A 17,692-nucleotide genomic window follows, 5' to 3' on the forward strand; every position below is an offset into this window, starting at 1 on the left:
CAGTTGCTACAAATTACATGATATGAATCCAATTAGGATTAGAAATATCTTACTTGATATGTGATTTAAGTATACGATAAATTCCTGTAAGAATAGTTATAAAAATAAATATACCTAGCTACGAGTACCTAAATATATATTTTATTTTTTAATACACCTACGAACCTCTTCTCGTAGCTCACTGATGTGGATTTGACATCGTTAAAATAAGACCTGTGTACGTCTCACGGCAACTACTGCAGCATGAGTTATGGAGGAGCCTGACATATTTAAAAACAGTGTAGTTTCAGAAATATCTCGAAAGTGTAGTACTCGTAGATAGTTGTAAAAGTGGACGTCCAATTAGTTCTGGCAAATTTAGCCCAAGGATTTCAGAGCGCGGCGTCACAGGGCGTCGCTCGGGGTGCCATGAGAGAATATCCGCGATTCGTATCTGATTAGGAATTGAAAAATCGTGAGCACGCAAACATCCATGAAACCAATTACGTACAACAACAGTTTGTATAGGAATATTGAATAGTGCTCACGTTTATGGCAGTGAAGCATTTTATTTATTTCTGTATTTATTTTGCATATTTTCTCAATAATCTCGGTGTAGTTTGATAACAAAGTGCTTCGTACAGCATTTCTGATAGGTACCTGACCACCATAATTTTATCACTGTAAAAACTTCTCGTGTCGTGATAGATTTTTATGCAACAGCTTAGACATTTGTTTTACGGCCACTGAGCAGCTGGGGCTCCGCCCGCCCGGTCAAGCCATGTGTCTGCTTGCTTACGTCTGTTTGCACGCCTTGGGCGGTTCAGTTCACCCCAAATGTGCGAACCAACAAGAGAGGCGGTAAAAAATGCCCTGAACATTGATCAAACAGTACAGCAAGATTTATATCGAGATGTCACATCAACAGTGGAGATAAAAGCGGCAATAAATCAAACATTATTGACATGCGGTAGAACCCGACCAACATTAACATATTCATTCATCTAATACAACCACAATGTTCGCTTGTAACAATTTGAACGATTGCTTTGATTTACTAGGTGAAAACATAATTAAAGTAGGTAAGTAAGCAACAAACTATTTCTAAGAAACACGTAAAACAAAACATCCATTGTAGAAAACAGTGCTGTACAGTTTCGGGAATATTCTTCATTTTCTATGCTCTTGATCGCGAGGACTGCGATCCCGTGTGTTTGAATGATATTATCACAAAATACAGCATTTAATTAACTACGTAGGAAGTCTACCTAATCGCAGATACAATAAATCTTAACTCTAGTGTTTAACAAAAACAAAAAGAAGTAACATTTTATAAAATCCAAATAAGGTTCGAGGAGGGTAAGTTTTAAGATTACATCAAAATAATTAATTACATTTGCAAAGTTTCTAATTTATAAGTAGCACGTATTTACAGAGCAAGCTCCATTTATGGTACTTTTCGAGTTTTAGAAGTGTAAACAAACTTAAGTTTGCTTTTAATCTACCTTAAAAATGCCAGCTTTAATTTAATTTGTGCTGGGCCTCCAAGTATGCAGGCGGCGTGACGCCTGCCTCGTGTAAAATGCAAAGGGTCGCCGGGCGCAGGGCGTCTTCTGTCAATTCATACTCCAGGCACTTTAATAAAGGCGGTTTTAAGAACAGAACATTCCACTCGTTTAATTAGTTAAAGAAAGTTTCATTGGGCCCATTTCGCGAAGCGTTTATCGGATCCGATTAGCAAATTTATGACGATTGGAATAAAAGTTGGCTGTCTGTTGAATGGGTTCAGGCCAAAGAATATCCAATTAAATTACTTTTTTGCAAAGTTACTTTTTGTTAGAAATAAATGAGTGAAAAATAATGTTTTTTTTATTCCTGCCAGTTTTAAATGACTGCTTTTAAAAATAAACAAACTTTGATCATGGAAAATAAATAAAAAATGCATTAAAAGCCAGGAAAAGTAAATTGAACTACCAGTGGGCAAATCAACCAAAGGTCACTAAAGCAGAGAGCTGAATAAGCATTGTTTCAAGTATTTATGTCCTTGACTCAAGTAGGTACCAAGAGTCTGCTTTCATTGTAAAATTACCAATGCTTCTCTCAAATCAAAGACAAAAACATGTCATTTTATAACGATTAGCTTTGCTGCCGCTTCTCATTGGCGGCAGCACTGTCGCGCGATAAAAATGCCCACATTTATTTATTCTGTTAACGCCTGAAGACGGCCGTTATAAGGCTGTACTTGTTTCCGAGCCGGAATGGCAACCATTAATTTTATTTCTGTTATACTGTTGGTGGCACATTATAGCGAGGTACAGCAGCTCGGATTGATTTCTGTGGCATATTTTACTTAAATAATAATCCAAAATATAAGATAAATATTTTACAATATTGTGTCACTTTTTTTTTATTTAGGACATGTAACTATTACTTTATGTTTAACGAAAAAAGCCTATGTTCCTGCGGATCTACTGGAATGAGCTGTACACTGTGCTGCTGCTGTATATTGCCTCAGCGGAAAATCCGCAAAAAGTTAAAAGGAAATTGAAGTTGTTGTGTTGAGCTGTCATGTTAAATGATTACCCCGAGTTTCGCGCATTTAGCTGCTTAAAAATACCACTCAGAGAATTTTGAAGTTTGTTTCCATCTCGGAATATACCCAGCACTTTGGAGACCAGACGAAGCTGAACTTTGTTAGCCTAAGCTCGGTGAAAATTTCCGAAAGGCGTAGGTTCGTAACGTGGCGGGCGTCCCGCCGCGGGCGCAGGGGCGGACGCTGACTGGCACAAATTGGCGCTCGCGGCGACGGCCGCCGCTGCCGGGCAATTACTGTAATCGACACCTGTTGTGCCGCCCACTACCATTCGGCTAATTGGCTTGAACGGCGACCATCGTCATCAAACGTTGGGTCCGACAATATTGAGCCGCAGTGCCTTTGCTAGTGCAGGACACCCTGTTCCAAAATGTTTATACCACGATGACAAGTGACAAGTGTTCTTACAATTATTAAAGTATGTATGTACATTTAAGTTCGTGTAACTTGAAATATTAATAATCAGAAATATTAAATCGAAACAATACCTAATTGATAAAAATGGCTTAGCGTGGTCCGAATGAAACCATATTTCTTTTCGGATAATCAAGTTAATTTACTTAAACCGTATAGAAATATTAAATGACTTTATACTTTGTGTGCTTGATCTCAGAGTCGAACCGTAAGCCACTAAATCGAGGCGAATATTTTACTGTAATGGGCTCTGATTTTTAAGTATACATTAAAAAGCAATTTATTCAGAATATATTTACATAACTTTTCCAGAAGCTCTACAAATTGCACGTTTATTATTTAGATGCACTTCTGCTCGATTTCAAGATTAACCATTCAAACAGAGATAATTTTTGCGAAGCGCTGGGCTAAAATCTCCTTATATTTTGACAAATGAACAAAAGAGTAATGACGTTTATCAGCGTGAGCAGGTTTCGCCCAAATTGTTTAATTTAATTCCGGTTTGTTTGGACGCAGATTAAAAAATATTGTCCGCGGAAGAAAGGAGCCATTACGCGGCGTCCCTGCTTCTTAATTAAAGCGGAGAGCGATGACGAAGCCGGCCGAAAGTTAAGAAAAACTGCCGCAAATAATGCTTGATTTGCAATTTAAAGCAGTGTTAAAAACAATTACGTATTTTAAAGTCTTGAGATAAAGTTAATTACGTTACAAAGCTCTTACATTTTATAAATACTGACCCTATTTAGGTAAGACCCATTTCAAATGAGTGGAGGGTTCTTAAGTTCTGCTTTGTTGTAGAGAAGAAAGGACATTGCCAGAAACCGCCTTAGATTCCTGGGCACAGCAGTAAAGTATCAAAATTAATCTCTTACTTTTTGAATACTTAAATATTAATTAGATTGTAACGGACACTTGAGGATTAGAAAATGAAATAATAAAAGTCTTTTATATGTATTCCATAATACTATGACGACATCCGGACATTTTAGGGCGTGGCCTGCTCCATATCCTATGAAGTTCCATAATTTGTGTCGATAAAATCTATGTAAAATCGGCACAAAGCAATGCCGTACTTCATTGTTAGGAATCCATGTAATAGTGATGTTGACTGCGGTCATCATAGACAATAAGATACCGATCTTGTAAATAAAATAAATCGTCCATATTGCTACAGTATGACTAGATTTTAATTAAAAGTTAAAAATATATTGCACGATACTACAAGAAGCTATCTAATGTGTCCAACTGGTCGAAGGTTATGAATAAAATAAAAAGAATTGTGATCATAACACTGATATAGACAATGACAACAATATGGGATCATCTTTAAAATATCTGTAACAGTTTCAAAATCCGATGAAAAATCCAATGCCGCTTAAAGTAAGAGAAATGTCTAAAGTTCTAATAGAATTGAAAGTTTTATTCGCTCAAAATGCTTATAACAATAATTGGTAATACATTTCAAATATTAAGTACCTTTATAATGTATCGATAGAACCAAAAAGATGTCCTCTCAGCTTGGAAAGGGAAAACCCAGGATTGGGGGAGCGCTCCAGGCAATGTTCAGAACATTTCATAGGTAGTAGTAAATAATATCCCACCAAAAACATTCTGTAAAAAACTAGCCAAGTCTCGATGGAGCTGCTTGTTTATCTCTAAAAAGTAATGAAATCTAGACAAAGTCGTGCCAAGTCTATGGTTCTTTTCTGCGATTTCTTTATTATTACAGTTAATGTTGTGTGACTTGGCCGTTGAAGGGTACAAAACCAGGTGCTCCATGACACCATTGCACCAATCTGTTGCCAGAACCGCTACCCATTGACGATGGAAAATTGCCACTTGGAAAACGTTGATTAAATAACCAGTCAATTGTAGGCTTAATAAAGCTGCGTATTTCAATAATACTTATGCATGATTATTGATTATCTTAATAAAGATTGTTCAACGGCCAAGTCACACAACATTAACTGTAATAATAAAGAAATCGCAGAAAAGAACCATAGACTTGGCACGACTTTGTCTAGATTTCATTACTTTTTAGAGATAAACAAGCAGCTCCATCGAGACTTGGCTAGTTTTTTACAGAATGTTTTTGGTGGGATTTCACTCCTTTTTGTAGAATGTGGCATAATTAAATTTAACGTCGTCGTCCTTTAATATTATCGACATTTTTTTTACGATATTAAACACAGCGACCTTTAAAATGGACAACGAATCAGAAAATTGTTTTAATAATAACTTAACCTTATAGAACCTCACGATATAATAAACGAAATCAACCAAATTCAAATTACACAACATTCAACTTCATCGACGGGGGGGTCTAGAAAGGAAAAAAAATCTGGACACCGCGGTGCAGAAAATCGACGCTCAAAGTGCTAGCGCCATCTAGCGGTGAGCGGTACAGGCGAACGCCACGGTGCCGGTGTGGCGCTAGTAGTATTGATTATGAATGTGGTGTTACTCCAGATCTTCGATTTTCCTAGTTTTTATAGTTTTCCCTTTATGTGGCCATTAAACCCTAACTCTGTACCAAATTTCAGCTCTCTGAGTTTATGGGAAGTACTAGTTCTATTTTGATGATCATCAGTGAGTGAGTGCCATAAATTCGAAACTTTGCTTTCGCTTAACTTCGGAACTAAATGACCAACAGACTTGAAATTTTGGATTTTAGGTATGTGATTATAGCTTACTAGATGACGAAAATTTCTGCGTTCTAGTCTTATCCAGAGGTACTCAAATAGGGGCCTGAAAATGCGGCGAAATGGTTCCAGTAAAGGATGGTACGGCAGTGTTTGCTTCGCGCTCGACTTGGCGGGGGCACTGCCGTGCCCCCAGATTTATTTTATTATTAAAATTGAATATTTTGATATTGATAAAATTGAATATATCTTTCGATTCAAATACCGAATATTTTTCAATCGATAATAATTATCGAGAATTGTTAATAATATTCAATTAAAAGTTGTTCAATCCCTAGTCATGCATAGACTAAGACGGTAACCATGGAGATAGTTAGTTTGGTAAGTCACGTGTTAAATGTCAAGAGTGGAAAGTAAACATAGGATTCATGTTATTTATTTACGTGCAAAATGTAAGTAAGTAAATCATAAAAGTGGAACGCCGAGCTATTTCCAAAACCCGTCCAATATTATAATACAATTTGGCTGCGACAACTACAATACAGAACATCTCCCAAATCGATGTGCATAAAATAATATAATACAATACTAGTAAGTAAGAGGTTATGATAACAATATTGCTATCAATAAGTTTATAGAATTGGTCCGCCAGGAATAATTGTTCTTACATAAAGATTTGTGTCATTTAGAACCTAGAAAGTATTTTTTCGGCACTGTTGATCTAACGGCGAACAATGTATGGAGAACGAACATTGTCCTCTGATGACAGGCACCGCGACCGAATGTATGATACATGGACTCTAAGTAACTGACTATATGTCACACTTCAAGCGTGGTGGACCGACGACATCATAAAGGTAGCAGGAAGGCGCTGGACGCAGGCCGTTACTAAGTGGGCAACATGGAAAGCATTGGGGGAGGCCTATGTTCAGCAGTGGAGGTCCTATGGCTGAGATGATGATGATGATGAACACAAGCGTTTCAGTTGCACTTCGGTTCTAGACTTTCAAATGCCAATCGTTATCGTGTCGCCAGGTCACGTGACCGCGGGCACGCTTCACCAATCGTGCATAAACACAAAGGGTTGGTTAGCGAGCATTGATCCGACCAAAAATAGACTGCACCTTTGAGTGGGCGCGAAAAGTAAAATATTCGCGGTAGTGCAGAGCCCGTGTCGGAAGCGCGAAAAAAAAACAAATAAAGCATACTGAATGACAGACTATTACTAATTTTACCCCTAAACCATTGAAATAATGTAAGGAATGCCCTGATGTCGTCTGTGTCACGCCGAGACCAGAACATAATTGTGTCAGTTCTTCAAATCTTATAAATTATCATGATAGCATGTTACGTAAAAATAAATACGGTTTGTTATGCAGTTTTAAAGGTCACTCTATAATCAATTTATGTAGTGTTTCAATGACCACGCTTCCGTAAAATTTTATGTAAGCTATTATTTTATTAATTAATATTACATGCCGCACCGTAACTGTATTTACGCGCTTATGTACAAGTAATTAGTAGCTGTGCAATACGAGTATGTATATTATTTGCATAGCAAATATAGTCATTCAAAATTGACCTAAACATACAACTTTACTGTATGTACGAGTAGCTCTACCTAGTTACGTTTGAAACATATTCGTACGTTAGGTCATTTTGTCTACGCCACGTTCGTGAAAACATAGAAAAATTAAAATATCTGTCCCTGAACGTGTTGATATCGTACTCTCATACGTTTGATTTCGCGCGGCGACACGCGCCCGCGCCCGCGTTCTATCGCGTGTGCACTTCACGTAACAGCGAGCTTAAATATAATCGCTCATTTAAATAAAGTTATTTGTGATTGCTCACTGAACGCAAGACAGGTGTAAAATTAAATGGCTTGCACTCGAGTGGACGCCGAATCAACCTGTCGGAAAATATTGCGATAGTTACAACGTATCTAGATGAATATTTTATGCATATATTAACGATCACGGCGACAACGTACGAACAATAAGAAAAGAATAAAGATATAAACATAATTTCTACTTACTGTGTTTACCACACACATATCGTAAGAATAGAAGGCGCCGGGTGGAAAGTAAAGTGTAAGATGCATAAAGCCCGTCAGTACTTAACACTTTACTCTTAGGTGTCGAACTTACTCAAAAGCCATTGAAAGCGTGTCAACAGTTTGTACATCCACCATATTAAGACATTGTCTTCTAAAGTTATGTTTGTAAGTCAAGAACTTCCTCTGAAATACATTCAATGGGAATGACTGAAAGAGTCCTTATTAACCCCCGACTACGTTCGGAGGGTGCGAGGCGCGTAGTCACCGCCGTAGCTTCGTAGCAGCGTTGCTACGGCTCTCCGTGCGTAGCGCCTCTGTGCGTAGCGCTGCAATCTGCACGTGGATTTTATTATGTACGAATAGGCTTACACTCTCTATTACTTTGTGTAGTTTGTTTAAACTTCTATCCGAACTAATTACCACTTGGATATTGAAACTCATACGAGTACTACTTCATCAGATTATACCCTATGGTATTCAATCTATAAAAGAATTAATAAAAGTCATGGAATTTCGAATGATAGGTTTTCTGATAGCAATGTCTACCAAATTCCGTATATGAGGAATTACGTTCCGCAGCCAGCGGCTGCAGCGCGGCCCTTCGCTCCTCGGCGTCTGTCGCGGGACAATTAACCGCAACCAAATTAATTAACTCCTTTCGTCATCGCGTTAATTGGACTTGTCTGTTATCTCATTTGTTTTCCCTAACGTCACGTATCCGTGGGATTATATTGCTGTAAAACTTTGTTCTTTCCTTATGTTATTTAATTAAATGCCTTTTGTTACTTTAACAAACAGCATCGTGACGCGGCATGTTTTTAATTACAAAGAAAGTTGTTTGCTTTCTTATTATGTTCTGACAAACGTCCTTATATGTACTCGTAGTTGCTATTGTTATTGTTACAATAAGTCTTGTCGTTTCACTCTATTAAAATTGGAGATTGTCAAAGTTATATTAGTTACAAGCTGTGCCCGCCACTTCGTTAACATGGAAATCGTTTCCAACCTCCAAGACCTCTCATTAATATGAGACCGTTCAGTTGAGGGGTCAAACTATATGGATTTGCATCATAAATCAATGAACTTGTGTAATAAATACACACATAAGTACATACATACTGACTAAACTTTTTAAATACAAATACTCAATAGTTTAGTGATTAGAGAAATGGAGACTCTACGACCCAATCAAGTATTTGGATTGATTGAACCTAACTTGTTTAGTAAGGAAAATGAAGACTTGAATAAACCTGACTGTCCAAACATAAATATGACTCTCGTATATTACCAGCGATCCTCGCCACATCATTTTAAACGCTACCAATAGAAAGTATTACAATTATATTTTGGCATTGAAGGTTAAAAATACTTTTTTAAAATCGCCTATCAGTAATAAATGGATAAAGGAGAAGCTGAAATCTCCAAAATACAGGGTGTTTCAGGTGCACTCAAAGTCAGAAACTGGACGCTGGAGGGGCAGCTCGTTAACGCGCCACCGAATTTAGCTCGTAGTGGATGTATCAAGTAACTGTACGTAGCTCCGGACAAACATTGAATTAATCGTTCTCTTGATTTCCAGAACAAAGTTGTAATTAGTACATACATGTTCTTTCTAACAGAGGTATTCTCTTGTGAGACCCGCGGCGCAGGTCACCTAATAGGATCTTCTCCGTAAAATTATTCCGATATATGGCCTCTACCCGGCGCTGCCACATAATCTAGAATTTCTTTGTAAGTGAAAGAGGTACTACCCGTTCGCGCTAAGTTTGCCGGTCCGTGGAATGCGCGTCCCCTCCCCAACCGCGATTAAACGCAATTAATATGTCTTATTTTACGCAAAATACACAATTTTAATCAATATTAATAATATATAAAAAATATTTTCAATATAGTTTGCTATAGTTATAGACGCTTCCCTTCGAGTGACGTCATGTCGCCAGCGGCAAACTTATCGCGAACGAATAGTAAACATAGCTCAATAATTATTTCGATATCCGTTTGTAAAGTAGGACCCTGTAGAGACATCTTACAAAAATGTTATATCGTAAATAAACTTATGTTAATATAAATTTACTTACGTACATTGCAAATACGAGTATCACAAAACGTACTTAAAAGGCTCGCAAGCAGTGAGTAGAAAATACGAACTCCAAAAAAATAAGTAAACTGTTTGTAAACTATAGTGGATAAATGATTTTATTCCCAAGTGCCGTCTGTTTGAATAATGGACTGTTTTATTCCCAGTATCGCGAATGTAAAAATGTTTAAAAATAACATCCCTGTGATTATTTTACTTCTTAGCTGTTTCATTTTTTTTTAGTGTAATTCATTCTAGCACAATCACTTTGAACTATAAAAAAAATACATAATTGTACTTAATTAAGGACTAAAGATTATTATTCAATTAATACTATTTTGAAATTACAACACAAATAATTCTTATGAAAATCCAAATGCTGTTAAATTTAATGTTATTCAAATACTCGTTAGGTATCATTAAAACAACAACCGAAACTTAGTAACTGCCGATCGATTGTAAAATGTTATCGCACAAAGCTCGGTGTTCCTCTTAACCTGTAAACTTGATATTAGTATTACTTACTCGCCAAGTTTGTGGGCGGCTTTGTCGGAACGATCATTGTTCCATAATTTATCGGCTGTTGCTCGCGACTTCAGATTGGCCGGGAGGTTTAATATTTAATTATCACGTTTCCCGGGCCCTTGATTGACATTGATTTTCTTTCATCGCCCTAAATCTTTATTGAAAGATGTTATTTATTTTGCGATGTTGATTTTAACTCTATGGATTGACTTCATGGAGTGAATTAGCAGTGGTTTTGAGAAAAGCGAAAGAGGAGCCGTTACAAAGTAAGATTGGAAACGTAGTCATAAGAATAATACAAGCCATTTGAACAGTGCGGTCGGGCATCACTGTCCGCGGGGATAAACAGGCGGACAGCTAGAATGGATTAATAGTAATTGTCGTAATAAGAAAAGGCATAAAACTAATTTAACAGTGGAGACTTGTTTACACTGTACTGTCAAGTCAGTGTCAAATCCATTAGTAAGTGGCCTTGATTCTGGGTGATTATTAGGCACATACCTACCTTCCTATCTAAACATTAATATAACAGTGCTAGGAAGTAAGGAAATTGGTGACAAAAAGAAGCGAGTTTTTAGACAATGCCTCCGAGTTTATAACAGTTATTTCCCAAATGATTCTCATTTTCGTTTGGGGTGACAGCCCAATAAAAAATGAATATTACGAGTATTTAGGTTGGCTCTTGTTTGTATCATGCAGGTATATCAAAGTAAATAATATCCTCGTACATAAAGCAACGTGTCAAACGATGAATCTGTTAATGTCATCTCCAATTCATTCCAATAGCAACATTCCCATAAGTCGTCGTCGACGCAAGCCCCGGGCCCGGCTTCGTAAGTCCCGCTAAGTGCGAAGGTTGGCCGCCCCTAGACACGTGTAAATCTTCTGAGGCCGCCCCATCGCCTCGGCCGGCTGCGAGCTTGTGCCCGCGTCGCTTTACGACTCGTTTTCATTCACTTGTTAAACCACCACATTCCATGTCAAGTAAATGATCTTACAGAGTCGGGAGCTGAAACCCTCTGAGATTTTATATTTATGTTTACTAAATCAGGCTTAAAGAAGGATTTAAAAGTTTTTACATTATTAATCTCCAAAACCCCCCACGCTTCAAAAAGCTTCCCATTTATTCCAAGAACAACAATTTTACAAAATAAGAGTTAGTATGGAAGAGACAATTTTGATAAGTCATATTTACGAACAAACTTTGAACCAAGACCCTTCAGGGTCCATAAAGCAGAGTTTAATAAGCCATAGTTCGGAAACTCTAAGAGTTTAAGCCGCAGCCCCCAGGGCGACGTAAGTACTAGTTTAATAAAATAAAGTGAGTATCCAATCCATTTTGGCGGATTCCCGGCGCCCGCGAGTCATGGAGGTCGCGGCGACACAAACCATACGTCGCGAGCATAATGAGCTAGGTCGCGGTAGGGCCGCTCTGCCGTGCGGGCCAACACCAGAGAAGAACTGACACAACTGCTGGAAGGATCGTCGAATTTTAAGTGGACGGACCGACCTACTTACCATCACCAACTGCTCCTGGTTGCTGGCTGCTGCTGGTGAGTATGAAAAGCATAGCGGGGTTGGTAGAGCGGGTCACACATTTCGGAGCCTCGCAAGCTCCTTAAATGATGTGATACCAAAAAGGCCATTTTTATGATTCGTGCATCTTCTGTGCATTTTTTAAATGTGTATTTCGAATTTACCTAGAAATGTTTGCGGAATCCTACCTCGCTGAGAGGGTTGTCCACAATTTCGTTTGCTTCGGTTTCTGATCAAAACCTCTAATGAAGGTGAACTAACCAAATAACAAATGTCAATAGTGTTTTCATTTTGTTTATTGAAACTAAAGATTCTAAGCCGATAAAAGTTGATATTGAACAGTTGGTCTAAATTCGTTTGTTAGAATTCGGATTTTTTAGAATTAAGGGGGGTCCTTATTATTAATAGAAAGAGTATGGAAATGTAATTGAAACCAATGTTTGTCCTGGGTTTGATTTTTTTGCAATAACGTAGGGCGTGTTTTAGAGTTGATGAATCTATTAAATGTTTATGATGGTCAATTTTGAGGATTTAAAGGGCAACATGAAAAACAATTACTCAAATAAATAGAATGAGGCATCAATTACTCACGGAGCCCTCCGCATGCTCCAACTTGTGCTTGGCGTAGTTTGGCGTTTTAACTAAGTTTCCCACATTTAGCATCAAACTAATAAATCGTTTCTCGTTTTACGACTCATTTCAAAATATATATACCACTATAACTACAGTTATTATCTTAATTTTCTATTGTATTTAGACGTTTAATGATAGATCTGAATATAACTACGCTTAACAACATAATCCTCTAAAGTAAAATCCCGGAGAGTTCGCAAACTTAGTTGTACTTAAGCTAGTTCTAAGCTCGCTGCTTAACAAAAGAATATTTCTGAGATAAAATCGCATAATTTGCTTATCTTAAAGAACTTGCAAGAATACTCGTATTGTCGTGACTCTGAATAAGTTTATATGAACTACGCAGTTACTTTTTATAGAAATGCATAATAAAAGATGCACCGAAATACTTGGTGTCTTGATATTAGAAATTACATATCTCGTAGATACAGACAATCAATCCTGTGCGAGCTCTCTCAATATTTAAAAAAAAAATACAAGTATCGAACTACGAACTGCGTCTAAGGCGATTCTCTGCGGCGCGCAACGTTACGCATATTTATAAACTTTTATTGGTGTCTATTAAAACGCCCATTAAAGATAGCCAGTTTCCTATGGATCAATTTGGATAACGGTCGGGTGGCAAATTGCGTAGCTATATCAAGTCCCGTAAAGCGTTAAGTACAAGCACTCCACTGAGTAGTTACTTAGACTGCGCTCACGCAAGCGGATTTGCTATAAACATTTTAAATGAATTGAGAGCCAATGATACCAATCTGACAGTATAATCATAAATAACAGAGTTCTGAGATAAAATAAAATAAAATAAATAACAAGAATAGTGAAATATTTATGTAAGAATACTTTTAGCTTACAATGAAATTCCGTAGATGCTTGCGATATCAATATATTTAGACATTTTTATCAAAGGATTGCGCAATAAACCTTTTAGTCAAATACTGAATTCAGAAAAGCTGCCGTTGAAAATCATAAAAGGCTCTGCCAATATAATAACAGAAGTTTCGCGTATATTGTTTCTAACAAAGCGAATATCAGGTTTATAATTTACGTAATATCGGACTAAAATAGAATTGAAACCCGTGCTAGCTACCATTACTTCAAATTACAAACAAATTATTTAAGTCGTAGCCATAGACTAGTACCTACTTAATATTCAAATTTGTGAAGATGGATGGTTTTTTCTCTTTCCGCAAATGGAAACTACCTACTGATAGGATTTGCATGAAATTACTGTATATTTATTTCATTGAAACATTGTCTTGGTAAATTAAGGGAAGAAAAGTCTAAAATACATTTTGTATTTCAAATGTTTCATAGCTTGATGGCAGGTAATATGTAGAGACTGGTGTAATCTGAAGCTTTCTGAAAAGGATTTGTTGCGCTTTAGAGATTAAACTGCCTAAATTGAACCGCGCCGAATGTTTTCACTGCTCTTTCAGCCATTTACTTTGTGTCGCGCAATAAAGAATACTCGTCATTGAAAGGCCCACTCGTCGGTTATTGTGGTTGGTTTTTATTAAAGCACTTCATTATCTTCAGGTTGAGAATTAGATCCAAATATAACACAATTGTTCTGAGATGATCGATTCGTTCGTGCCTTTGTAATCTACTTATTTAATTAGTTAGAACCCTAAACTAAATGGAAATACTTGAAGTGCTGTGTTATTAATACTAAACAAGTCAATAAGAACAACATTTTCAAGTAGGTAGGATACTTGAAACTGTAGTGTACCCATTCATTACTCACCAACTTTCTGATACAAAATTATAACAATCTAAAGTCTAAACTTACCCGCCTTCGCGTCTCAACGGTCCGCTGGTCCCAAAATTTCTTGATATTTGTTCTCGTTCACCACTTTATTAAAATACACCATACATCCTTGAGTGATATCTGAAACAGAACAAAATCAATATTTAAATAAATAAGCAAAGAACTCTAATCTTATTATATACAGGGTGTCCCGTAATGTAACGTCAAGCCGGAACTGGGTGTTGAGGCAAGTTATGCTGGTTATCAGAAAAATATAAAAAAAAATCTATGTGGCATTTTGTCAAAATAATAGGCATTTAAAAAAAATCAAAAAATTCTACTCCCGGTGACGGTCTTTTTACTCGTGTTGCCACAAATCTTCACTTTTTCCAAATTTTTTTTTAGTTGTGTAACCCTGAATAATGCTTCTCTAAATTGTTATCAAAATTACAAAACCAGCTGCTTCAACTTGGATGAAAAAAATACATTATTCCCAAAAAAATATCAAAATAAAAATTTTGAGTAGTTAAAACTGACTGTACTGAAAAAAAATTGTACTACGCGAGTGTGGCAAGTGACGTCATAATTTGGCGCATTTAGTAAGGCTTCCAAAATGGTATAACACTTTGTAAAATCTTGCTGTAATTGTCGACAATTTTTGTTTATTGGAAATAATCCCGTTTTTAACTTTATCTACCTTGGTTAAAAATATTATTCTAATGTGCCCAAAATTCAAGTTTCTGGCTTAGGTGAGGTGGAGAAGCCATTTTAAAAGGTATGAGCGGGACGGAGAGGGCCATCTTACCAAGCAGGGATGTTATGGATATCCGTAACCGTAACCGAAACTATCGGATATCCGAAAAAAAAATATCCATAACCGTAACCGAAACTGATTCAAAAGTTACGGATAGTTTCGGATAAAGGCGGAGTCTAAGGGTACAATTCCAAACTGCAAAACTATGAAATCTGCAGTATACCTACACGCCGCAGCTGCAATGCCGCGCTGCCGATTTCATAGTTTTGCAGTTTGCGGTTGCAGTTTGCGGTCTGCGGCCCGTCTTGGAATTGTACCTTAAATCTTAATATTTGTTACCAACTTGTCTGGCATTCGCTGGCACCATCTAATATGCCAGCCTGTTTTACCTTTATCATACATAGGTGTCGTCTTAGTTGGTACATAAAGTAGCTATGTGGGTCACGCTCACGCAGCATCTTGCTATTTGTATTATACCTACATTTTTGAAATTCTAATAATTCCGTAACGGAATTTGTCCGAAACTTTCGGATAATCCTAAATTATTTCATATCCGTGACCGTAACCGAAACCGGTATAATATTATTCTAATATCCGTAACCGTATCCATAACCGAAACTTCATATCCTTATTATCCCTGTTACCAAGTACAAGTGCAGGCAGAGCAGGTAGTAAAGGCGCGCGCGCACGGGTGACTTTTGTCACAGTATGTCAACTACTAATTACTGTCATGGTGATAAAAGTTTCTGTGACTGACTGTACGGTAGTCAGTCACAGAAACTTGAATTTTGGGCACATTAGAATAATTATTTTTAACCAAGGTAGATCAAGTTAAAAACGGGATTATTTCCAAAAAAACAAAAATTGTCGACAATGACAGCAAGAATTTACCAAGTGTTATACCATTTTGGAATCCTTACTTAATGCGCCAAATTATGACGTCACTTGCCACACTCGCGTAGTACAATTTTTTTTCAGTACAGTCAGTTTAAACTAGGCAAAATTTTTATTTTGAAATTTTTTTTGGGAATAATGTATTTTTTTCATGCAAGCTGGAGCAGCTGGTTTTGTAATTTTGATAACAATTTAGAGAAGCATTATTCAGGGTTACATAACAAAAAAAAAATTTGGAAAAAGTGAAGATTTGTGGCAACACGAGTAAAAAGACCGTCACCGGGAGTAGATTTTTTTATTTTTTTTTAAATGCCTATTATTTTGACAAAATGACACATAGATTTTTTTTTATATTTTTCTGATAACCAGCATAACTTGCCTCAACACCCAGTTCCGGCTTGACGTTGCATTACGGGACACCCTGTATATGTTACGGCTAAAGATAGGTGTGAATATAAACTTAAGATTAGCCGGCTAAACTTAAGTTTATCTTCGACGAGGTGTTAATGTTAGTTTCTTCTATCTTTAGCCGGCTAAACTTAAGTGTAACCGCAGGCCCTTGGCTAAAAATGTAGAAGGAAATGGAAAAGGAAACAATGTAATAATGTTTACTATTTTGACACGAAAACTTTATTAACACATTCCGACGCTGTACTCCAGTCCAATATGACACTAACAATCTTCACATAAATGTACCCGTACTGTTGTTCACAATATTTTGCAACAACAAGTCTGCTCTCTATGAAACTCTAATGTAAAATCGACGGTTGTTGCCGTAGTGTTTTTTAGATTGATTTTCGTGAAAACGGCGAGACCCGCACTGCCATAATATGAATGAATTCCACCTTTACTGTATGTGCCGTTACCGCGGCGGAACGTGTTAAAAAATAATCACTTTCATTACACATACTTTTATGTACCTATGTAGGTATTCAAAATTACAATTATTACAATAACAAAATATTAGTCACTTATAATAATATCTACCTAATCATTAAAATAAAATAATAAGGAGCCATTTGGTCATTACAATTGAATCTTCTGTAGGTATTTAAAATTGCAAAATAAAACAAAATAAAACTGCGCGCGCGTTGTCTCCCCACCGCCCCCTCAAGCCCTCCGCCGGCCTGGCGCGCCCATCGAATACATTTTTAGCCGTTTCGTTTTGGCTAATGTGCACATTAGCCGGCTAAAGATGGAATATCACGACGCAAACTAACATGCTATCGAACTTTAGCTGCTTCTCGAAGATAAACTTAAGTTTAGCCGGCTAAACTTAAGTTTATGTTCACAACTATCTTTAGCCGTAACATATATATAATAAATTCGAATTCAAATTCTTAATTGCTCCATGTTGGTATACAAAAGTTCTTAAAATATGAACAAAAAATCAAAACTAAACAAACCTATGTAGTTATTCTAGTGGTCGCCAGTGGTGACCGAGCCAGTAACACGGCTGCCATGGTATTTCAAATGGTTTCTACCAATGGGGCTGGGTTCATCGAGCGCCGGTTATCTATCAATTGGTCTTCCTATTGTCAGTGGTTTATCAATTCTCAGCATTGACAAGGAAGCGCCATTAATTAACTTCCTGCTAATTTGTCAATGTTCCGCGAATAATTGAATGGGGTGTATTAATACATTGCATTGTTACTACGGAACCGATTTAAATGAGTGAGCATCCGTATCAATCTTGAGTTACCGTTAAAGGGAAATGGTAAATGCAACAATAATGCTCTATTTTAAAAAATATCACCGAAAATTTTAGGCTTCTCGAAGAAAGAGATTTTTTTTAAATATAACATCCTTTTCGAGCGGAAGGCGGCATTATTTTCA

The 17,692-nt window shown here is 36.9% G+C and overlaps 1 protein-coding gene across 2 annotated transcripts in view; it reads right to left on the reverse strand.

Annotated features, from left to right (window-relative positions):
* The window catches only part of LOC135085790 (FMRFamide receptor-like), a 122,484-nt gene that overhangs the window by 83,078 nt on the left and 21,714 nt on the right, over positions 1 to 17,692 (reverse strand). For both annotated transcript variants that reach the window (XM_063980604.1, XM_063980596.1), the window contains exon 2: positions 14,251 to 14,349. The gene's annotated coding sequence lies outside the window, so the exon portion shown is untranslated. The remainder of the gene's footprint in view (positions 1 to 14,250; positions 14,350 to 17,692) is intronic.

The sequence above is a fragment of the Ostrinia nubilalis genome, chromosome 2 (assembly GCF_963855985.1).
Source record: "Ostrinia nubilalis chromosome 2, ilOstNubi1.1, whole genome shotgun sequence".
Lineage (NCBI taxonomy): Eukaryota > Metazoa > Arthropoda > Insecta > Lepidoptera > Crambidae > Ostrinia > Ostrinia nubilalis.